The 25,923-nt window shown below is 32.3% G+C and overlaps 1 protein-coding gene across 1 annotated transcript in view; it reads right to left on the reverse strand.

Annotated features, from left to right (window-relative positions):
• Positions 1–25,923, reverse strand: part of LOC130443129 (homeotic protein antennapedia-like) — a 442,038-nt gene that overhangs the window by 220,210 nt on the left and 195,905 nt on the right. Inside the window, exon 3 of the mRNA XM_056777609.1 lies at positions 8,360–8,408. The gene's annotated coding sequence lies outside the window, so the exon portion shown is untranslated. The remainder of the gene's footprint in view (positions 1–8,359; positions 8,409–25,923) is intronic.

Consider the following 25,923-nt stretch of genomic DNA (forward strand, 5'->3'; position numbering starts at 1 on the left):
TATGTGAAAAAATACGTCAAGAAACCACAGGCCATGTATTCCTCTTTCAAGAAGAGCACTTCAAATTATTTACAACTTTTTTTATAAATACTTTTCCGATTGTATTGTCTGAAAACTGAATAGTTTTTTATTAATGTGGCATACACGGTATATTTGAGAATAAAGGGTTCGCAAATAACAGATATACACCGTAAAAATATGTGTCCCTTAAAACAAACATTACCATATTTTAGCATTTTAACTATAACTGTAATCCGTGGCTATTTCTTTATATGAAGAAACTAAGAAATGCATGAATTTTGATAAATGGCTGCTCGCTTTTATGATTCAATCATAAACGTAAAGGCGGGTTTACACGTTACGATAAATCGTAACAACTTGTCTGAACGATAAGTCGTTGCATGCAAGTCGGTGTGTGTAAACCGCAAGTCGTTACGACTTGTCTGAGTTGGAGCCAGGTTGGAAGGTTGGTGCAAATTTCCACAAACTTCTCGGGTTTGCAACGACAAGTCGGAGGGCTTCATCGACAAGTCGGAACGTGTAAACGGTGACTCCGTCAAATCGGTCACCTAAGTTCTATTTTTGGAGCGAAATACCTCAGTTCTGCCGTTGTGAAGCCATCTAGACAGTGTAGTAAATTTTGTATTTTCTGGTTTTGAGTGAAAGTTTTTGTTGTTAATCAGTTTTTATTATAAGTTTGCTTCGGTGAAATGTCGGACCTACGTCAAGATTCTCGGGAGTTCCTGTTAGAGTTCATTGAATTGTACCGAAAACTCTACATGCTTGTGGCAAACCAAAAGCAAGGATTATTCTGACAGAAACAAGAAGGACTTAGCCTACGCCGAGTTAGTGAAAAAATATCAAGAGATCGACCCAAAAGCAGACAGATCTACAGTTGTCAAAAAAATCAACTCATTTAGAACAGTATATAAAAGGGAACAAAACAAAATAAACAACTCCCTGAAATCCGGAGCAGGTAGTGATGAAGTTTATAAACCAAATCTGTGGTATTTCGAACATCTCCATTTCTTGAATGACGTCGAACCAGCAAGGATTTCCAAAAACACATTCGATGAAACCGAAGAAGGAAACATAAATGAGGTTAGTAAACCCATTTGAACCAGGGTCTAGGGTCTTTTTTGTAAGTTTATTACAGGGAATGTTAACATTTCCTCTTCACACTTGTTGCAAGGCAAGTTATGTACATATACCATAACAGTAATTCCTCCATTGCTGGAAAGCACTTCACAATTCACCTCACACAGGAGAAAATAGTGACTGACTTGAACGAAAAGTCGGTACGTGTAAACGGACATGCGATATTCGACAAATCGTTACAACTTGTCAACGACGATTTGTCGTTCAATTTGTCGTAGGGTGTAAACCCGCCATAATAAGGGTGAATAGGTTGTTATTGCAGGAAAGGTTCTTAAACAATGTATTAAAACATTATGTGAACACTAGAAAAGTTGGTTACGTGGACTGGTTTTTATGCTTCAAATATGCAATATGGTTAATTGGATACAGTAGTGGTGTTTTCACAGTATTTAGGAGGACTTTATTTGTCAATTTTATTTAATCGGTTCTATTTTGTTAGTAGCGCATCATTTGGTTTGGTGTTAAAATTGCTTACTGACCATCAAATTCAAAATATGGGAACAGTTTCGACATTTCTGGTTTACAACAGATGGTGACTCATAACTCTATTAAAAAGTACCTAACTGGTGACAATAAGTAAGTGAGATGGAATTATATTCCACCACTTCCACCAAAAAAAGATAAATTCTGAGTGTTTGAGGTCACAGTTCATTGACGAAGGATTTTTAAAACTTCTCCACCACTATGATGAATACCTCAATTTTATGGTGACCATGTATAAAGTGGAATTTTATATCTTTATCGAAATGTGGATAATAATTATTTTCTCTTACACTTTGCAATTCCAAAACCTTTATTCTTCTCAATAGCCCTAGTATAAATTTAGAAAATGGAAAATTATTTGTGAGATATGTATAGGATCAACTGAAATTCATCTAAAAAAAACCAGTAGTTCAATATTATTATGTCTGGAGAGCATTATAAAGTATTATTGGATAAATTTTCTCTAAAAATTCACTTTCTTATCATTTTTCCATTGAATTAGAAAGTCTTTCTGACGTCAAAAGTATCTTAGGAATAAGAGGTTAGGAACATAAACAATGATAAACAGATTCTTGGACATGTTTCGAGCAAATATCAATTATTATTCTTTGTAAATATATATATCATATGAAAATTTACATTAGTATGTTGAATGAAAATAACTTTTTATTTTATTTAATGTTTGATTTGAAGTGAACATGAAATGAAAAAATAATTAGTTTTTCTTAAACTCCAACGATTTAAAACAAACCCCCAAACAATTCTTTTTTACTCTCCTCTTATTCATTCCTTAAAATAAATTCCAGTAAACGATTTTCAGATTCTTTAGGCATGAAATCACACCAGAGAATTCCTTGGGGAGACATTTCGCCTCTTGATATTTAGTTGCTGGCAATCCGGAATTGTATTTCCGGTCCCTTCCCTACTTTGCGAGCAAAATGCCGGTCACTCCGAATTTTCGTAGCCTATAGCAAGAAATAAATCATTTCCAGGGGTCAGCAAATGACCATGGAAGAGTGGACACACTATTTTTGATATGGGGGAGATTATTAAGAGTAGAACTAGATTACCAGTGACTAGTTTAATCTCTATTCCACTCAACTTGAAGATCTTGTTACATAAAATATTTATTTTCGTTTGAGATAGAAAGTGTGATTACTGGATTATATATATTATCAATTATAATTGAGATCAATCTATAATAACCTTATTTTCGTAGTTATCAACATTACTAGGTTCTGTTCTGTTTAAGAATTATCGAATTTTGGTCTATGAAAATGAGCTGTAACGAAAAGCAATAACCGTGAATAAAATTCCGTACCGTCAGCATACCAAGACTTTGGAGGAGGGAAATAATTTCTGTCAGTTTTTCAACGGACTATTAATGACAGTTTTGTGAACTTCCAAAGCATACTGTAGATTGTTTCGTATATTGGAGCGGACCTATCAGGTTTAATTTTCAAAGAATTACTGAAACATTCCTTGTATGCCTAATTGTCACAATTTTGTGGAGTATAGAGATATTTGTTAGAATTATTGTTTTCTAGCTAGCATCTCTCCTGGAAATTCATCGACTACAAAGTCGGTTAGTATCAGTTAAAATAACTTTTCGAGCATCCGATGATAGAGGTTGTCGTCTCTTTTCAGGTGTTTAGCCTCTCTCTGTTCTAGGCTCTAGTAGGACGTTTACCGAATCTGAAAATTGACTTTTTGATGGTTGATCTTGAAAGTAAATACTGACTGTGAACTGGAAACCCTAATAAAAGTACCTACATGATGATTATAGAAAAAATATTTCTATTTATGTATAATACCCTATTCACGTTTATTATTTTCTCAGTATTATTCGACTCAGTCACAGATTTTATCTAGAAATTCCAATGTATTAATTTTTTGTGTAATGTTGTTGTTTATCTATACTGTTAAATGATTCATTAATTTTGAAAATTGAAAATTGTAATATGGACCTGGCCAAGCTGTTTACTATTCAGTTCTAACTTGCTTAGGCAGCTTAGTTAAGGTGGCTATGTAAAGTTGTAGGATTACCAACTGCAAGATTGGCCAAAAATATATAAACGGAGGAAGGGATCATGAGAATAAAGGTTGTACGGTTCGAGATGTTATAAGTGGACTGTGTAGATTGCTGACAACTCGTACAATATTGTTAATTGCGGTTTATTACTATTAAAAAACATCACCGTATCTCTCCTGAACAAAAAATAAAAGATTTATTCTTCTTCCTGCTGTGTATAGGCATCATTGCCTGTTTTTCTTCACGTCATTGCCTCTGCTCAGTCACCTGGGAGGTTGTCACTCCATCTTTTCCTAGGTCTTCCAATGCTTCTTTGTCCTGCTGGTGATTTGTCCCTGGATATTTTCACAATTAGTTCTTCCGTCATGCGGTCAATGCGCTCATTCCATTTTATCTTTCTATCCAGTACCCAGTCATTGATATTATCTATCCCGCATGTTCGTCTTATGTTTTCACTCCTTTCTCTATCCAGTAGTGTTCTTCCCGCTATTCTTCGAACTATTTTCATTTCTGTAATCTCCAATATCCGTTTCGTTTTAGAGGTCTCAGGTCGGGTCTCTGCTGCATAGGATAATATAGGTCTGATTGCGGTCTTGTAAATGCGGGCTTTTGCTTCAGTTCGAATGTATTTATTTCGCCAGATTGTGTCATTTAGGTATGCTGCTGCTCTTGAGGCTCTTGTAGCTTGATTTCTTACTTCCGTCTCCACGTCCCCGTGTCCAGATATTTCGATTCCCAGATATTTTAATTTCATTTCCTGGTGTATTATTTTGTAATCCACCACAAGCTTGCATCTGATCGGTGTCTTGGAAGTAACCATTGATTTTGTCTTTGCCGCTGATATTATCATATTGAATTTTTTTGTTGTTTTGTTAAATTGGTACAGTAGCCTTTGCAGATCGTCCTCGTTCTCCGCCAACAGTACCGCATCGTCTGCATAGCACAGGATTTTGACTTCTTTATTTCCCATTTTGTATCCTCTTAGTTTGCGTACTTGTTTTATGATTTCATCCATCACTATGTTAAATAGGAGCGGACTGAGAGAGTCCCCTTGCCTAATGCCCCTATTTGCAGGTATCTGTTCAGTTAGGTCATCATTTATTTTTGCTTGGATTGTATTTTTTGAGTATATATTTTCGATTATTTTAATGACATTATATGGTATCTGTCTATAAAAAAGAAGGTGTATTATGTCTTTTAATTGTATTCGATCGAAGGCCTTCTGCAAGTCAATGAAACACATGAAGGCTGGTCGATTATATTCGATCGATTTTTCCGTTATTCGTCTTATGACAAATATTGCATCCGTGCAGGATCTTCCCGATCTGAAACCCTGTTGTTCATCTGCTAGTGAGATACATTCATTTATTTTATTTGTTATTATCTTTGTGGTTAATTTCAGCGTTGTGCATAGTAGATTTATTCCTCTATAGTTCTTGGGCATTTTTTTATCTCCCTTTTTAAATAGTGGAATAGTAATGCTATTTCTCCACTCATCTGGTATTCTATGTTGGGTAAATATTTTTTTGATTAGGGTTGTTAGTTGTTGGTTTAGCTTCTCTCCTCCATATTTAAGTAATTCGTTGGCGATGTTATCCGGACCTGGGCTCTTTCTGTTTTTTAGTTTTTGGAGTGCTGTTTCTATATCTTCCCTTTTTATATTAGTCTCATCACTTATTACTATCTCTGGTGTATTTGGTTCGGTTTCGGTCTCTTCTTCCTTATATAGTTCCTCTAAATATTTTACCCAAGTATCTCTTTCTACGTGTCTGGTTTTGATGAGTTCATTTGCTTCTGTTCTCTGATTTCTTATTAATCGCCAGATTAGTTTTTGTAACCCATAGAAGTCGCATTCCATTCTTTTGGAGAAGGTTTCCCAGTAGTTGTCTTTCATTTGTCTTACTAGTGTTTTTGTATCGTTACGGATTCTCTTGTATTCTTTATATGCTTCTGCCGTTTGTGACGACATGTAGTTTAAGTACGCTTTCTTTTTCTTTTTGCACTGTTCTTTGACCTTGCTGGAGAACCATAATGTTTTGTTCGTTCCTTGTTTTTGTGGTCTTATAGTCCGAGTTCCAAGCGATTCACTTGCTGCTTCTATGATATTTTCTTTTAATCTCTTCCAACTGTTGTTAATATCATCATTTTCTTCTATCGGGTTTTTATCGATTTATATGATTATAAAATTAGTGGAATAACTAAGTAGTAAAGAAATGAAGATACTCAACAACGTACTAAATATTGATTATTAGAGGCAGTCAACGCATTTCGGTTTCACTTGCTTTCTATCTAAGAACTCTTCTCCAGTCCATCTCAACCACTACTTTCGGCTATATAAACCACACTGAGTGTTTTCGAATAAAAATTTGGCACGCTTAAGATAATCGAAAAGTATCGGCCGAAGACGCCACAGCGCGAAAATATCATAGATTTTAACTTATTAAAAAATGATTTTAACGTATTTGGGGTCGTCACTGATTTTGATTATGGCAGCTTGACACTTTCCAAAGCGCCCTGGAATTAGGGCAAATGGTCAGTTTGGTCGCGGTTTATTCTTAGCTCAAACTAAAACTGAATCACCTACGGACGATTATTTTTCAATCTTTTTTCATCTAGGAAGTTGTTGCAATCGATGAAGATGCTATATCGACCAACGTTTCTAAAAATTCTATTGAATTTTTGAGCATTGCACCCAGAACATCAATCTATTAATAGAAGCTTCACTAACATCCTTATCAGGGTAACAGTTAACTGTGCACCAATTAAAAATGCCATGAGTTAATGGCAGATCATTCGGATCGTTATAGGTAAGACATAGAGGGAGACTATTGAGAACCAATTCAATTTGAACTAAAATGAAATATGTTTCTTTAATTGGTGTGTTTTAATATGATTGCAAGATCTCCGACCATACTCGGTTTGAAGAAGCCACAGTGCGGAAAGTATCATAAATTTGAACTTACTCAAAATGTTCAAGTGATTTTAATATGTGGTACTATGTAGTAACGAAGAGACGAATTCGTGAGTAGCCAGTACCTCAAGCTATTCAAGAGATTTGCGCTTTGGATATCATAATACTAAGAATTATCCAAATTTATACTGAACACAGATTACCTTCAGTCTCTGAAGACGATTACTTGGTTATCGAAACGCGCGTCAGACAGTGTAATTGTGAGTGTTGGTGTAATGATAGTGTAAAGTGTGTTCAGTATGAATATCACCAACGGTTTAAAAAATTACAACTTATCTCCACTATTTTTGGTAGTTCCTCTGAGTGACTGACGCATTCATTCTTCATCTTCAAAATCTCATTCTTAATTTTCTCCGAAAGCAACCCGATATTATTTATTAAATATGGAAGCTTCTCTAATTGAGAATACAATTAGATAGGAAGTGATTGTTGATAATCTAATGAATTTAAAATTGTTCTTACATCACCATATATGCAATTTTCACCTAAAGATCGTCAATTCGTATTTTTGATATCTTATCGCAAAACGTGCGTCTTTAGGTTGGGCAGCCAAAACATTTATTTTGTAGTTCTTGCCTTGTATAATGGAAAGTACAATGTTATACTTGCCCTTCGTTTTCATGAAATACACAAGTTTTTGGTTTTAATTCATGTTTTTGATTTTTTCTTTTCTTCTATTTACTCACAAGAAACCTAGCTAGAGACTAATTCTTAGCACCTTCCAATAAGATCTTATTTTAAACGTATTGAGACTATCTAAAACTATTCATTGAGTGAATGAAACATTAGCGACGATCTACTATCAATTCCAATTCAATTTATGTTTCTATTGCACAAGTTTGAATTGACGATACTTTTTCTTGAAACAAGCTTCTGAAAAATATATCGATATCGATATCTATAAGAAGGTAGATAACTTGCTTGACAAACTGCGGCACTCCATATATTTCCTCATAACATAAATCATAAGTTTACATAGATTATTATGTAAATTTCTGTAACTTTTTCTTCTTAGACCTTTTTATATGTTTTTGTTGATAAATCGTCTTGAATTTAGGTCTATATGTATATAGGTGCTTATCGTTGATTATGTTATAATCAAGACATTATTCGTCAATTTACTGCGCAAAATAAGTAATCATTTACACACTGGTTAGGCATATACAGAGTGTTTATTTTGTAAGGATCTTGATATACAAATTATCGTATTCACAGTGTATATAATGAAAAATAGTTATCATAATTTTTATTTTATAACTGACGGTAAGATAGTGGAGTGATTATATGTTTATGAGATGCAAGATAACGTTAATAATAATTCATTAATTTTTAGGTATATGGCTCTTACTTGTGGTAACGAATTATAAATGAAGTGCCGGTTGAAAGATCAGTGGTATTATCAAAAAGGCTTAGATCTCTTAAATAAATTAGGGTGTGTTTAGTATCAAGAACGGTCTAAATAATTGACCATACCGGTAGCCTGTTTCCTTCAGTTATCGCTGCAATTTACACCGAACCGAAGTGTGTCCTAATGTTTCCATCAAAAACTATGGTCCGAAACACCTAATTGCCAAAAGCTTTCGTGTTAGGGCTTTCTCTCGTCGAGGGATTATTAATTACACCTAGGGCTTGAAGGGCCTGTCCCTAGTGAGGGCAAATATAACGTCACATGCCTTGCCTTCTGGGTTCACATGTGTGGGCATAAAAATACTTACCGAAATTTTAGATGCTCGGGTTTTAATCCAAATTTATAGAGTTCTGTACCTGAAACAAATGAGAAAATATTAATATTATGCACCATATAATGTAGTTGCTCTAAATTCATATTATTTTATTATAAATCTAGAGTTATAGTGTATTCTAATAGGATTTATTAGAACATTAATTAATTTATTCAAAAATTATGTCATCAAATCAAAATCTACTCTATGAGGAATCTGGAAGATTTTTGAGTTAGTTGGAATGTTGGAAAACACAATAACCAACTCCTGCAACGAGTACGAGTGAGAAAAGTTACATCTCTCTGTGGAGCGTAAAAGAAAATAGCGGGATATATATATATATATATATATATATATATATATATATATATATTAATTACTCACGTGTCATATACTGTACTTTTTCTACAGTTTTTCTTATATCTTTCAATCTTTCAATCAAAATTGTAACTTGAAGTGAAATAAGATATAAAAAAAGTAACAGTTATACTTGAACAATTTTGGAAAGTAATTCCTGGTAGGTCGTTTCGCATCAACACATTTTCGTTAATTGGAATATAGGCTAAGGTCGAAGTTGATGAGGAAACATACGGTGCATTCACAGCTTAGTTGCATTCAGGTTCTAGTGGCACTGGAGACTGCATCATTTCTATTATAGTTTTTGATATTTTAATGTTGTGAGCCATAGAGTTATCGATATAAAATACAGCAGCATTGCTTGATTTCCAACTCCTATGGCGTTTTAGAGGTCCTACATTAGTTGATATAGCTGCAGATAACCTTTGGAAACAGAAAGCCTGTACCTGTATTCAGGATTTCATTATTGCAAAAAATTTCTCTATGACTTTTACAATGTTGAATTTATGGTCGAATTTTGCATATTTTTTATAAATTTTAAACAATTCTCCTGTGGTTGCAAAATGTATAAAAACTTTTGGTATGAGGTAATATTATTAAAATGGTCGTTTTGAAACTTTCCTGGTGGATAACTACAACAGTCTGAACATATGCTAGCAGCAAATACCTTTACAAAGGTACATATTTAAAAATGAGGTAAGTGAAAATTTTTTTCCGATTTTCATTCAAAAAATGCGCGTTGTTTCACATATATTATTACATATTTTAATAATAATGGTACTCATCAGCATCGAGTACCATAACATTGATGGTTCTATTCTTGATAACTTTCCAAAATAAACTTATAAAGTATTCTCAGAAAGAGAATTCTCTAGTCCACAAAGTTACTGTAAACGATTACATTTTGTGTTGTGATGTGCTTGTTAGTATAACAAACATCGAATGTGAATTGTTACTATAAAAAACAAAAATAAAATTACTTCTGCTTCGAAAGTTGACAGCAATAATTATTGTGCAGTGTTTTGGTCGTGTCGTTATGGAAACGATAGCAAATATGTTAATGGCCTAAGTAAATTTTGCGCGCTGATCGTTATGTTGTCATAAAATATGGAGAACGAGCCGTATCACTTTGACATGAGGCAATTCCAGTTGACGTTCTGTGGAATAATTTGTAAGAAGTATGTTGCTATATAAACATGGATGACGCTGAATGTTCTGTCTCAATATTTTGTATGAGAAAGTAATCAGCAAGATGAGTGCCGCTTTTACTTAATGCTAATTAAAAACGTATCAAAAATTCAAATGAATGTTGAAGAACACAATTTTTTCCATCACGACAATATACCTGCCCAAACTGTGTTACGATTTTACCAGAGGTACTTCCTTTTATTTCATTAATTGGACAATTGTATTACATACTTTTTGGAACATGGTGAACAAATATTGAACAGATATACTGAACGCAATATTTAGTACCACTACACACTCACCCAACGGTTTTTCTGTCAATAGGATTCTTATTTCTTTTCGTCAGTCTACTTCTAACCTTAGCATATATAACCATTTCTTTTTGGATCGATCATCACTTTACTTCCCAAATGTTTTTTCTCTAAAATGAGAGTGTATTACGTCTCATTTGATCCTACTGGAGAACATAACTTAATTTTGGGATTTATGTAAATGATGTTGAAAACAATTTGTTCAGTATTAATGCGACCAGAAATTCCAATGCAATGAACATATTTACAATGAATATTTCATAAATTTTTTACACATTTATATCTCTGATTATTTTTTAGAGGAACTAAATCTAATTTTCAGGTCATTTTATAGTTACATCTTATGCAACTGGTATGGTGCAGGTATTTCTTCCTATTTCTTCCTTGATTATCTTCCTATTTATTACCACTGTTCATTATAAATATTAAATCAGTTATTTATTTATAAAGAAATATAAACCATTAATATTTTCAATAAAGGGAGAGAATAACTATACTTGTACCACGATTATAAATTGATAATTATATCATAATTGTTGTCAGAAGTGAATACATATCACTTATTAATATTAACTTCAATATGCGTACATGTCATCTACGAAAGGTTTGGTATTCATGTCGAATGACAGTTTAAATTCTGTCGGAAGTGTTTCCCTCGAAGGACAATCAATTTAACCATATATGTGGTCCAACAATACATATAGGGAATCTTATTATTTTGCGGATAAAGAATAAAAATATGTTGAATAATTCAGAATATCTTCTAAAACGATGTAAAGAATTTTGAAAACAGAACAGATTAGAATCGAAATCGTAACCGCAAATAGAACCCGATTGCAAATAAACTCACACTTTGGATATTCTGCAAATGATAGAAAAATAAAATAAATGCGCGCAAATCCGATTGCAAATTTGGAAGGCTCAAAACAAATTAGCTAAAAGATCTTTCTTGGGAAGTTTCAGAAGAATATAAAAGTGTAGATTAACGTTGAAAATGCATTATAAAATAATATACAATGCAATATCACACGTTAAAAATTTGTTGTTGTGTAAGTTTTTATATTCTTGCTATGCTGTAGCTAAAATATTTGCAAGTATGACCAACTCGAACAGCCTTCATTATTAGGTGTTTCGTCAGTCATTTCGAGGACCTAGATTTAGTGGTTCACGGTCCCAAAAATATTTCACCTTGAAATATTCGCACTGAAGACAACCTGGAAACTGCGCAGCATATTGTTACAGATGATCCTCTCTCAACTCGCCCCCATTAGACATTTCTAAAACCATATTTCGTGCAGTGTGTGTAAATTCTCAAAGACTATAATTCGCTATTCGTTCATTTAAACGTTTTGAAGCCGAATGACGCGTGTTCTCATTTAAATGGTTATGTCAAAAAATAAATTCGTAGATTCTGGGGCTTCGAAAATCCAAGAGCAGCACACTAGCGTCTTTTGCATCCATCTAATTTTCGTGCATTATTTTGACCAATAGTTCTATGCACCCATATGTTTGGCAAACTATCGACCTGTTGCGTGAAATTTTTGGCGAACGTCTATTAACGAAATTCAGACGATTTTTTATTAGTATATTGAGAAGACATAGTTATACTATAAACTTATAAATGGAATATTAAAACAGAAACATTGCGTGGTATAATGGACAACAAGTCTAAAAAGTTATACATAAATTTAATGTAAAAAAAATTTGTTGAAATAAATTATTATATATAGGGTTATATTATTTTATATTATTAGATCTTATTTGGTCCTTCCTGTATTACATTGCAACCAGATCGTCCATGTACAGATGAAAATCCATTTTTAAATATTCATCTCACTCCAAGAATTTGGAGGGAATAAATAGATTAGTTTTGAAGAAATTATAATTAAAAGTTGATAAATATAAATAATTGCGCCTTATTCTAATGTAATTGTAATGAGTTAAAGGCAGTATCACGTGAAGGTAAAAGGAGTTGTTCATTGATTCATAGAGTGTTCAAAAAGAATCTCTATAGGAACAAATTTGTTTGTTTCGTTTGTCATTTCGTTCGATACAATCAAAACAATCCAATGGCTGTTCGACTGGTTTCACAGTTAGGAATTATTCATAATTCATAATGTTCTTTATGAGATACTTAAATCAACACCTCCAACCCTAATTTTCGTTAAGTAGATCTAATAAACAACTCCATAAAACACTATAAAACATCAATGAACTCCTGTTTGCAAACAAAATTTCTGAATGAACCCACAACATTACATAAAACCATTTAAAAAGCAATAAAGTTATTAAACTCTGCCATTTACAACAATTTACGATTGTTAATGATCCATTACTGTCACAACTTAGTAAATGAATCATAAAAAAGTAAATCAAAACAGCAACAGATTCACCATCACTTTATTATTAAGTGATAAAATTTTATAGCTCCATAACATGAGAGTAAACGGCTGTTTACGACTTACGACGATTATTCCCAGTAACATAACCATTCAAAAAAGTGAATATAAAGTCTAAAATTATCCTGGTTACATTACAGTGTTCTGTGTGTTGTAAAATATTTAGACCCACAGTAATGAAACGAAATGTGACTATACCGCAGCCTGGAAGTCAACAAGGACGGCGACTGCATTCGACTGAACACAGAATATATTTTCCTGAAATTGTTGGAGTCTGTAACTGTTCGCCATCTATTAAGTCTTTTATGAACTAGGAATTTTATAGTTTTAGGGGTGTTTAATAGATAGCGCTGCCGTTAGCTGACTATGAAATAGTATGGGAAATTTATTGATATTTTCGATGAATATTTCAATTCAAATAAATTTTGGTACAATTCTACGAGTTTTATATACTGCTACCTATTTTATTTTTCTTTGAAATCCTATAAATATACTCAGAAATGTAGAATAAATCTGCATTTATGCAAACGAAATGGTTCCTTTATTTTGAAGAAAAAAACTAAAATCAACCAGTACACTATCCAGATAACACGAAGAACTTCTCAAAGGTATATGTATGGAATATATACTTTTATCAAATTTCTTTATTTTTCGAGAGGAAGGAAACTTTCCTGATAAGATAGAGTATTTTTTTTTTTCGGATCTACGGCGGTTTGATGAGAGAATTGAAACAAATTATTTCATTTATCAAGACCTTTGAAATTCTGAAACATTGTTTTCATGATCTTATTGACATAAAAAAGGAATTTTGCTTTCTTGGGAGCACATTCCTGAAATAAAATCCATTATTTCAACCATTTTTTCTGCGTCTGGTGCACAATGATCCCAAATTACATTTAGAGTGACCTTTCAACGAAAAAAATTATAAACTTACGTTAGAAAATATTTGAAGCTTTGAATTTTTTGTTCGAGTTTTTTATCAACATTACGCAATCGAGGCACCTTCCTTGCAGATAGCTTTTTCATATATATATATATATATATATATATATATATATATATATATATATATATATAAGTAGCTATCTCACGTACTTTTATTGACGATCCACAGCCATGAGGGCACGAATTTTATCAACAATTTCTGGAGAAGTTATATTTTCTTTCATTGTGAATGTAAGATTAACTCAACAGCTAAAACTAGACTGGAATTAATTGCATTGAAGGGGATATTTACTATCATAAAGAGCAATATTTAACTTATAACCAATTTAACAATTGGCGGAAGTATTATAAGCAAAACCAAATTTTGAATTTATTCATTATTATTTATAGCAGTGGTTAAGAACAATCTCCTTGAAATGATAAAGTTGATTTGCTTATTTTAAACGGTAAAATCAAAGCTGCGTTTTAAGCATGAGTTTTATTTTTTGGAAATGAAGTCACTTCAAGTCTCGGTAAAATCGTAACGACTTGGAACCGGACAACCACCTAGCAACTCCTGTCAACCGTTCTTTTCTTTTGTTTGAATTATAGCTTCATAATTCATAAGCGTCAAGCGGCTTTGTTGGAAATCCATTTTATTTTTCTAGAATTTTTTTCGGGTTTGCTTTTCTTTCTGGTCTTTGAACACTAAATACAAAAAGGCTATTAATTCTGTGACTAATCGGGATATCGTCCAACAAGGAATTGGATCAACGAAAACATATAAAAAATGGAAGTGATTAATTGATTAACTAGTTTATTATGAAAAAATGGAAGAATTATAAATATTTTTATGTTATGTAGAAATTTCATTAGTACACTTCACATGTATGAGCGATATTATTTAGAAAGAAATATGAGAAATATATATATATATATATATATATATATATATATATATATATAAAATAGGCATCTAATTGCTTCTACATATAATGCCGGTCATCAAATAGCGAAAATCTTTTCTTTACAAAAAGAGATAAGAAACGCCGCACTGCGAACTGAATTGTAAACTCCTTGTTCAGGTCGGCATCACAATATTTAGTTTTCAGAATAAGTCAGTAATTTAAAAGTATAGTATGTGGCAACCGTGGCTTCAAGATGAACCATCAAGAAGTTGATTTGCGAATTCGGTAAAGGTCCTAATAGATCCCAGCACAGACTTTTTAGTCGAGGAATGTCCGGAAGAGCCAATTAAAACGACCTAGGTACATAACCTGTAGCAAAATAAAGGCAATACTTGAACGTATTAAACAGATGCAAAGATAGCAAATGATAAATAACGACAAAAATTGACTGTGCAGTAAATGAACAAATATTGAAAACATATAAATATAGAAACATGAACAAAAAATACCTTTCTAGTTATATGAGTATTATGAAAATGAGGTTGGAAACTATTAAAAGACGAAAGGGAGAAAAAGATAAAAATAAAGGAGCTGAAGACAAAAACTACGAGACGAGTTAAGTAAGATGGTAGTGGTAACATTATGTACAAGAAGAAACTGAATCCCTAACCGTTATTTGAAGATGTAAAGGGAATAGAGAAAAAAAAGTATGTATAAAATATTTTGAGAGTGTAGTTTAAAGGATGGACTTGTACTAATATTACTTAAATTCAATCTTGTCAAGTCAATAATGAAAGTTTGTACTTTTTCTTTTGAAACTGTTAAGTAATTAATTGTTGTAAATAATCGAATAATTCAATGCTATTTATTCGCTTAAACTGTAATAATCTATCCAAATGTTTATGTAAGATAATCTTTGGAAACGATTATTAACTTTGTATCGACTTATATACTTATAAAAGACCCATGGCAATCTAATAATTTAATAAATGTTTCCATAGATTCTTGCCTGGTCATGAGGTAGTCTCAATAATATATAATACTAATGAACAATTGAATATAACGGCAGATTCACCTTAAAGGTCAATTTAACGGAAATATAGTTTGCAAAATAGAAAAGATTTTAGAAGAAAACAAACTAAAATGAAAACGTAATCCTTAATACAAAAGGTATAAAGAAAATAGAGTTAATATCAAAAACCAAAAAAATCAAGCAACAAGCTTTTTTTATAAAACCGAACCAAAAGATTACAAATAATCTATAACAAGCCTGGGATAAAATTAAAGTAGCGAGATTCCTTTAGTTTCTCTGTATTATTTTTAGAGGCTTTGCTAACTAACTTACTACCAATATCTGATTATTATTAAATATTAAATTTCATGTTAAAACTAGATTTTCTGATAAAGCCTGTTGTTTTAGTTTTAAAACTATCTATTCAGTTTACAATTATAAATAGAACTAACGATATTTGATGAGACTAGACGAGAAAACTCTTATGTCATCTCGTGTGAAACCCTATCTATAAATGTAATTGCGTAAGTAGAAACACATACAGAGTATTTGGTTGAGGCAGAAATTGATTAGAATTTGTAATAGGACAAAATTTTCTATCATTCTTAAATTTATAAGATTGATAAGTATTCAATTAACTCGAATATAAAGTATTCCGCAAATATCTTTTGGGCAATTGTGACTTTGTGACAGTTTATTTCCCAATCAGTTTTCTTTTGCTACTTATGTGTATGCTTAAACCGTTATTGAAACTATATGGTGTACAATTTTCACTTTGCACACCACGAATCATATCACTAGCATTCTAATGAAAGAAAGTAATACCTCTCATAACCTCTAAAAACCTGCCGGAATCAAAGATTTATTTTTGATAGAAAAAAGAATGTAGAACAGTTTCGCTATAAATCAAACGCCGAACCGTATTATTAGCCGGACTGAGTAGGCGTGTATAGGAATCGTGGAATAAAATCTAAAATTGGGCTCGTATTTAAAATAAGAAAATTATAAGGGCACAGTAGAATTAGATGCCGTTAATAAGCAGATGTGAAGAATTGAGAAAATGTACCGGACGAGAAAAAGCGAATAGTCTTTTCGGCAAAGATCATGGGATGGTACGTTTATCTCAAGTATAATAAATATAAGTAGGTTATAAGACAGATGAAGCTACCATTGATTAAATCAATTAAATTATCAGTCCTCGTTGACTATTGTAGGTCAACTACCATTCGAATGCTCAGAGCAATATGTTAGTTATACAATGTGACCACATACAGCGCAAACTTTATCCTTATTTAAGTGTAGCATGTTAAAAATAATACTCATACATTATTGGTAAAATCGATATGTTCCTTTTTTGTTCATTTAAATTCAGTGGTTAAATCTTTTGGATAGTTGATAATTTTTTTATGGGGTAAAACATTAATACTTTTTGTTCGAAATTTGATTGAAATGATTGAACTTTATTTAAAATATAATTAATATGTCTATTTTTTCAGTAAAAAGCATACCGATACTAACATTTCCAGTAAATCCATTTGTGAATCGGTTGCGAAATTGCAGGTAACTGGTTTTAGTCGAAATAGAAAGGGGGAGGTTGAAAATTAAACAAGATTGATACTTGTATATCTGATCGAACAATTAATAACCATCTGTTTTTGAAGTTTCTCAAATATCACAAACCTCATTCCCATTAGAATTAAGTTGGAGAACGTATCCCCGCTTAGGAGGATAAAGCTCGACTTTTGGTGTCTATTAGTCCATATTATAGAACTATACAGAGTACTGCATAACTCTGTCACAACTTAAGAAATACGATTTTTTTAAGCGAGAAGGAAATACCGATTGAAGCTTTTGAAATAAAGTTCTACAGAGTCGTCTATCTGAAAATTTTAAATAACGATCTCTAGCTCACTGTACATTCATAATAAAAAAATATACTTAACGAATTTCGTAAAATGATGCAATATTTCCGCATTCGATTAAATTGTACAGACATGGTATTTCACAAAAAGGTGATACCGTCTCTAGGATAAATAGAAAATTGGAAAATTTTTTTGATTTCCTTAGTAAAAAATTATCTTCATATTCAAGAGGGCATTAAGTAAAAAACACACGAACCGTACAACTAACGCCCTCTAGAGTCAGTCAGATATAAATATATTCATTGGATTTATCAGCTTCCAAAAAATATTCATATAAAATTTTTAAGATTTTGCCGCAACTACTAGAAACATTGTATTGAAACTTCGTTGTTGGAATATTTGATTTAAAAATTATGAAGTAATAACCGATACTGGTATGAAGTAATGATAAATATATTAATTAAACAAAAAATCACAAGATGAACATTTAAAACAAGGCTAATAACATAAAAAAGAATTCAATTAGAGTAGGTGTTCAAAATGTCCTCCGTTTTCACGGATACACGAGTCTACCTTTTTTTTTTCAAAGAACCCATTAAACTTCTAAACGGTTGGGAGTCAGTTATGGGGTCATTAAAGTGACATTTAATTCTCTCTTTCAATTCTTGAGGTGAATTCACCTCAAGAATGCATGAATGGATTGCATGAAGTTTTCCTCAAGATATAACCAAATTGTGCAATCCAATGGATCAAAATCGCATGACCGAAGTGGTCCCCGAATCGGAGCCGCTGCACCTCTACCAATCCATCAATTCGGAAAATAGTTACTCAACCAATTAGGACACCTTTGTATACGGGATGGATGAAAGTCATTCCCATTTTTTACGTTATTCAAGTTAAATCACGAGATATTTTATTTATCCTATGAAATGCAGGATGGTTCATTTCAAAGAAGAAATGGAAGGTTCCAGTTTACATACTCAGCGTATACAAAAAAAGAATTACTTATATTACGGAATTCATTTTTTTTTTCATTTTACGATTGTCGCAAAAACGAGTTCATAACTCTTGAAGGAATATGTATAGCAGAGCATTCTATCGAAGGTTTGAAAATATATAGTAATAAGATAATGATTAGATAATTTCAAAATATAAACATTGGAACATCTACTTTTTCATTAAAATAGTTTATAATTGATACTCTTGACTAACCATTACACAGATTTATGTGTAGTAAAACTGATATACCCTGTATAAAATAAGCAATAGAAAACCTACCGAGAGGTATTACCAGAAAACTAAGTTTTTATATTTATTCTTAAATTTTATTAAAAAAAAATAGAAAGCTGTATATGGAAATGCCCTATCGTCGGTATTCAATTTTTACATTCTGAGGGGAAGAATTAGGAACCCTTACTTCATCAAATCTTTTTTTTGAGATTTAATTTCACAAAATAGAGACCCTTCATATTCTTATAGAGCTAATGACCTCCTCAATGTTTTCCTGTATGTTTGGCACCAACTTGAGTACACTGAGCATATATTATAATATTTTTATTACATTGAATGTCCAATTATGACACGACTATGTTTACTTTCCGTATTGTCTAAATAATAATGTATTTAAACGATTTTCATATGTTACAGCACTGCCAATTATTTTTAATTATATGAGCATAACACATATTATTAACCATTTCAAGCATATGTAGGTATAATATACATGGCAAATAAATGTGTACACTTGATAATTTGTTATATTTGGAGGAAGGAGGAGTTGGACATCGGACAGTTTTACGCCTCTTCGAGTACATCCCCTTATAGTATGTCAGTTAAGTTGATGGCTTCTTTAAAATAGACACGCCTTATAATTACATTGAATGGCATGGATATTTGTATATGACTAAATGATTTGTTATTAAATATTTATCTGTATTCAATTTATTTGTAGTGACAGGACTGATGATTATATAATTCACAAAATGACGGTTTATAAATGCAGTTACGGCGTTTAATAAATTTCAGAATATAAGTTGAATCTGTACTGAAACTTACAATTCAATATTGTCGATTATATTTTTATTTCTCTATATATTTTCCAGTAAGGCTTAAAAACTTTCTAGGCAATGCACTAGCATTTATAGTGTGTCTCAAAAAAGCACTGTTTATCCTTTGCAAACTAATTTACCGCAGTACATTATTGCTCACTTGGCAAGTGCTCTTCAAGTTTTGGAAACAGCCGGTAATTAATGGGCTACCAATCTAGAGAATATGACGGATACTCAACTAATTCGAAGATGGCCTATGCTATTTTGGAACAAACTTGGTAAAATAAACATATGTTGTTTCCTTTTGCAGCATCTCAAAATACTGCTAGCATATCCTATCTTGCTGAAAATTTTCTCTGGAATTATTGATAATTATTGGTAATTTGTCAAGTCCTCACTATTTATTAAAGTCTCTACATCATATTGTTGTATGTATGACTCATCCATTGTTATTATTATTGCAAGAAAATTTCCTTTTCTATATAGCACGACTGGAAGTGTCTTTTTAAGCTTATTCGTGCGAATTTGTTAACATTCGTGGTGACCATCACGCAGACAATTTTTTCAACTTCATTTTGTTAGTACGTATTTATACCACAACTACTATTGTATGCTAGCGAATGTTTAGTTTTAGAAACGTTAAGACAAAGAAGATTGAAATCGCACTATGATTTAAAGGTGATTATCTCACCAGATATGGTCCTAAGAAGTGTCGTGAGATCAGGGTTGCTCCAATAGAAATAAGTGTCGTCTGCAAATAGAAATATTTTACCACTGATGTCGTTTATAAATAGAAGAAACAAAATTGGACCTAGTGCCTAGTGCCTTGGGGCACTTCATATTCTGTTGGCTTGCAAGAAGACATCGTTGTATCAACCCTTACTTCTATTGGTAAGGTATGACTTAAACCATGATAGAAGTGTTCCTCTGAAACCGTAGTACTACAATTTGTTAATTAAAATATGATTAATACAATCGAAAGCCTTAGAAAAATCACAGAAAGTTGTTGCAGTGAAATAATGGCTGTTCATGCTAGAGTAGACATTATTTAGGAGGGAGAGTATATATAGATTCACAACCACTATAACACAACTTTATCTCATATATCCATTTGAATGATTATAATTTGTTCTTTAGTGATAATTTCTCAAGATCCGCCTCCAATTTAGGTACTAAGTACATATACTTTGATATATATTGAATTTATAATTTTTTTCGATATCCATTATGTTAAGTGTGCTAATATATACGAATGAAATAAAGCGGACTGTTTCAATCAGCCACAAATGGAATGAATGTACTCGCAGTGTCATATGTCGCTAGTCGCTAACACCCCGTAGACAAGTCTATGGACAAAATACGAATGGAGATATTGAGATAAGTACGAACATAGGCGGCGTGAAAAAAGACATAGAGAGCAAAATATATATAGAAATAAGTATTTTCTAAATTAATGATATATGCATATTTTCTCTATTCTTATAAATATGGTTCATGTACAATCGTTGGTGAAATGACGTCAAATATACTAACTACTTCTATTTCTCCTAAACTAATGTATTCTTTAATATTCGTTAACATCGCTATATACAAAAAAGTACTTATTGTCGAGTAATCACAGAAAGTTGCCGCAATCTATAATAATAGAAATATATATCTGTTCAAAGAATCCAAGTAGTTATACGAAATGAATGCTGACTTATTTTCTGTCCAAAGAACTTCTCCTATCAGGTCACGCAGTCCTTCAACTGTTCAGTGGATTTTGACGTACCTACAAATTATGTACACAGATATGTCAAAACTTTCTGATCTTCATCGTATCTACGATTTCTTTATTATTTATTTTGTTAAAGATCTCTACACCAACGTTAGCATGCTCCTTTGTTACTACATTACATTACTACATTACACCTAGCAATTATCATTCTCAGCTTTCTAATATAGGTTAAACTGTAGATGTCACAGTATATAAACTACCTTCATACCTCCTTTGAACTCGGTGCTGCAGGTTTTCTGCGGTTTCCCTGCAACCTGGTGAACCGGTTCCCCAGCCAAATCGCCGACCATAGGAAATAACGCAGCCGCAGCTGCAGCTGTACCCACCTACCCCCTTTTAAATTTAAAAATAAAAAAATAAATAATATCTCCCAAAAATCAGAAAAAGATAAATAAAATTTTGTCAAAAAATAGAACCCAAACTGAGAAGAGCCGTTTTTACTTGCAAGCTCTGTTTTCATTTTCTTTCAGCCAAAAATCCTAAATCTTCGCTTCTCCTTCTCCAGAAAAGTTAGCAAACACAACTCCACGCAACCACCACAACCCCGGTCCTACTAAATGCAATTCCTATATCAGCGCGAACTCCAACAAACCCTCCTCCTATTAAATTTTTTTTTATCTTACCAAGTGTTTTTCTGTTCAGATATTTTATGCTAATCAAATTGGGTAAGATGTGATTACTTAACATCCAGGTCTGCTGTTTTACTTTTTTTTTAATTTCAATAAAATTTGAGTTGGGAACATATAATATTATTTCAGTAGCCTTTTTGTGGTCTCAAGTTGTTAACATGTAGTGAAATTGAATTTTTCCAGTAAAATTTTCCACTTAATTCGTTCATGTTGTATTTGTGGTGGATGACATTCTTTCATATTCTTTTCTATTCTCACAAATTAGTAATGGAATTGCAGAGAGAAAATTATCACAAAACTATAATGACCAACTAACAACTTTTTTCAAACATATGCAATTATTACTCAGTTTATACATTCTGAGCAGATACTTGTTTCCGAGTGTTTTCTTATTTAATATTAATTTATATCAAATATAGTATCTAAAAAATTTAGGATGTTATCATATTTTTACATAGATTATGAGGATTTTGATATTAATTTATTTTGAGCGTTATTCAATTTTCCGACTACCTTATAATAAATATATTCAGTTCTTAAAATTATTTTAATAATAAAATTTATAACCTCGGCTATGCTGCTCAATCGATATGACTTTTAAATGTCAGCAATTGTTAATGAAAGAAATACACCTTATCAATTAGGTTATCTCGTACTGTAATGAATTTCTGTACGTAGACTTCAGTCATTCAGTCAGTGTCGACATGCGGTGACGAATTCCAATCGATCGTGATGCTTAACGTGAATGTAACTATTGTGGATACTTTGATAAGACCCTCGTAAAATGTAACCACTTGTCTTTGTGAATGGTTCTATATGGCATGACGTTTGGACAACTCGACCGAGCATATGCAAACTACGATGTATATCTTTTATTTGCGCCTGAGCGAGAGTTGTTCTCAGCTATTCTTTCTTGTTCCCATATCATCTACAAATTCTTGATATGGCGGACAGTACAATGGACAGCGCGGTGTTCTAACGACACCCTGTAAAGCGCTATCTGATTGCTCATATCGCGATCTGCATTTCAAGAAACATCCGTTTGCCTCTTGGCTTTGAGCGAAATGAATTTCTATTTTTAAATTTTTTTATGGAAACGATATTAAGATACATTCGTATCGTACCGACGTCGTAATTCTATGTATCCAATGAAAATTGACTGAATTGAATTTTAATTGAATAATAAAAAAATTACAAACGAACAATAATGCATAATAAAACGATTGCCAAAATTTTAAATCTACAAGTAAACTACTTAAGAGCAAAAAATGGGTTAATATTTTGTGTGTCCTTCCCTATTCTGTAATAAGGATTTAACTTGTCTTTCCACAGGTATGAATTTCTAGAGGGTGATAACAAGATTAATTGTGCGAAATTGCTCCACTTTCATTTCAGAGAAAATAATGTTTCGAGCATATCTATCTGCAAGGAGATGAGCTGCGTACCATGACCATGTATAATGCCTCCCCAAAACATTACTGGTATGGAACGACTTCTCTAGCACAAAAAGTCTATTTGAAAGCCCTGTCACTGTACAATCTCAGCTAAAAGCCAGTCTCTATATGGTCGTGCCCACTTTAAACGAGCGGTTGTTTATCTGGAAAGTAGCCTGGTACGTTTAATGGTCTCCTAGACCGCAAATTGGTTCCAGCAAGTCTCCGCTGTATAGTGGTACTTGAAATGAAACGACATAAGTTCTTCTTATAGGTGAAAATGGTTCAATTCCAATGTACATAGCCTAGTACATACCGATCTTCTTTTATATCAGTTGCCTAGTTCCACATTTTCATCAAACGCTGTTTTCTGAAATTCTATCGCCACAAAGAAATACTCAACAATCAATAAATCGACATGAACCATATTTTAAACATTTGTATCTAAAATTGTGTGGTATTTGCTTTGGTTCATAAATTTAAAATAATTTATATTTGGAAAGTACGCGTTTATAGTCAATCAAATTGAAAAATGACAATCGTTTCCCTTTCTCATAATGTTATTTTCGACCATAACCAGTCGCATTATGCTAAATCTGGTAAGAAAGCGACTGATAACAAAGCGTGTTATCATGAGGACGAAAGCATTTGTCCATTTTCAGATCCCTTTGTTACAGTAAGAACTCACAAAATTTTTTATTTTGAACCTGTACCGGTTGAAATAAACATTTTGCACATTTTCATCCGTTCAATTATTCCGCGTTCTTAACTTTAAAGTTGCCTTATCATAACCATAGACAGCATTTAAGATTTTTTGAGCTTCTTTTGGATTCTTTACCACATTTTATTAAACTGATCATGTCAGTGTTTCTAATGAAATTTCCACTTTTAGTCTTTTAACTTTTTTTCGTATTTATGTTAATGCGTTGCTCGATTGACACTGAAACACTGAAACACAATCTAACTAAAGCGGCTATAGTAGCAGATTGATAAACCAGAACTAGTTGTCTCAACACATGAGTGCATGAGACATACTCGTTGAAACAGATGATGTACAGGATCTTAAAAAACATTTAATGAAGCTTTGAAAGCAACATAAAAACTTCTTTGGCGGCAGCCGCTTTGTATTATTCATTATGTTAGACAACCGAGACTAGAGGCAGTGTGACTTCTTAAGCTAAAATTGATGTACTCTCCCACAGCCAATCAAAATTGTTACGCAATGAAGATTCAATAATTATATACTTTGGAAAAGGAAAATTTAAATGCAGCTACAAACCATCATCCTTCATGGTATTTTTTTATCAGGTGAGCAGAATAGGTAGTCATGTGTTGACTAAACCTATCTCGGCATTATATTTTGAAAAGGTAGATCAAAACACCCTAAAGGTTGATTGATTGTTTTAAAGACCCTAAAGTTTCGATAGGGATCCAATTATATGTATTAAAACATAATTACAAGAGTACACTGTATCCTAAATTCAATATTGACAAACATGAAAATTCATAGTTGGTGAATTGAATGCACTTTTTGTCATATTTGTTGCACGTTTCTCTAATGTGTAGTACCTGGGGTCCCAAATTATGTCAGCCAACACTACATTTACATCAATCCAGTGGATAATTTCAAGATGCAAGAAAGACCTTTATCAGTAGGTTTCGATTATCTATTGCTAAGTCTGAAAATGATGTTATACAATGAATCAATATGATTATTTGCTTCCCCGTTATTCCATACAGTAGGTTGATGACTTTGATATTAAAAGTCAAAAAGTAATTATGTTGCTGTTGATTTTCAACCATTTGATTCTATTTCTATATCGTGATGAAATATATACATCTTACTGCATAAATACTCTATAAAATAAAAATATTTTCATATTTATGCTCCCTAAAATTAATGCTTAGTTCACATCCGAAGTTTTTCTATCTAAATCTCTCGATAAAAAGTCTAAGTGCTAAGTACTTTTTCATTTATTCATAAGCATTGAGCTCCTTTATATCTATTTATATAATCCATTACCTAACCAAAGCATTTGACAGAGTCAAATTCCTATTTAGTAACGTTTCACTTCGCATCTATTTCTATTAATTTTACATACTCATCCTTATCCACTGATCTACCATGAGCTTGTATTGGAACTGATTTGCTCCAAAAGGTAACAATTTGTATCTATATTTAGTTTGCTAGAATCAGAGTATCCATATTGTCAAGTAGGTACGAATGTTAGTGAACATACAGCAGTCAATAAAGTTGACAATTAATTTTCAATTGTCTATACATGATTTATTTAGTTTTATTTGGATCATTTTCATTTCATATAATACCGAGCAACTGTCCTCATCAACTATCTACGAAAAAATTCCTCATTTCTATACTTACAAACAAAAATGTTATCTTGGAATCATCTCTGGTATCCGCATTTTCAGTTTCTAAAATTGAACCGTTCTTCCAAATATTTCAATACGTCGTCAGCAGCATGCCTGAAATTCATTCACTTATCTAAAAAATCTTGAAATTGACGTTTTCTCAAATTATTTTTAAGCTACGTTGTATTTTTTTCGATAATTGGGACTATCTCTCACGTCATGGCATTGTTGCTTAGCACTAATCAGTGAGTTCATTCGTGTGAGGCCCTTAAAGAGTAATGGCCAATACAGTGCCCCGATAACATGCGGTAAGTAATCCTCCACTGTTGCCAAGCTGCAC

This window comes from Diorhabda sublineata, chromosome 4, assembly GCF_026230105.1.
Source record: "Diorhabda sublineata isolate icDioSubl1.1 chromosome 4, icDioSubl1.1, whole genome shotgun sequence".
Lineage (NCBI taxonomy): Eukaryota > Metazoa > Arthropoda > Insecta > Coleoptera > Chrysomelidae > Diorhabda > Diorhabda sublineata.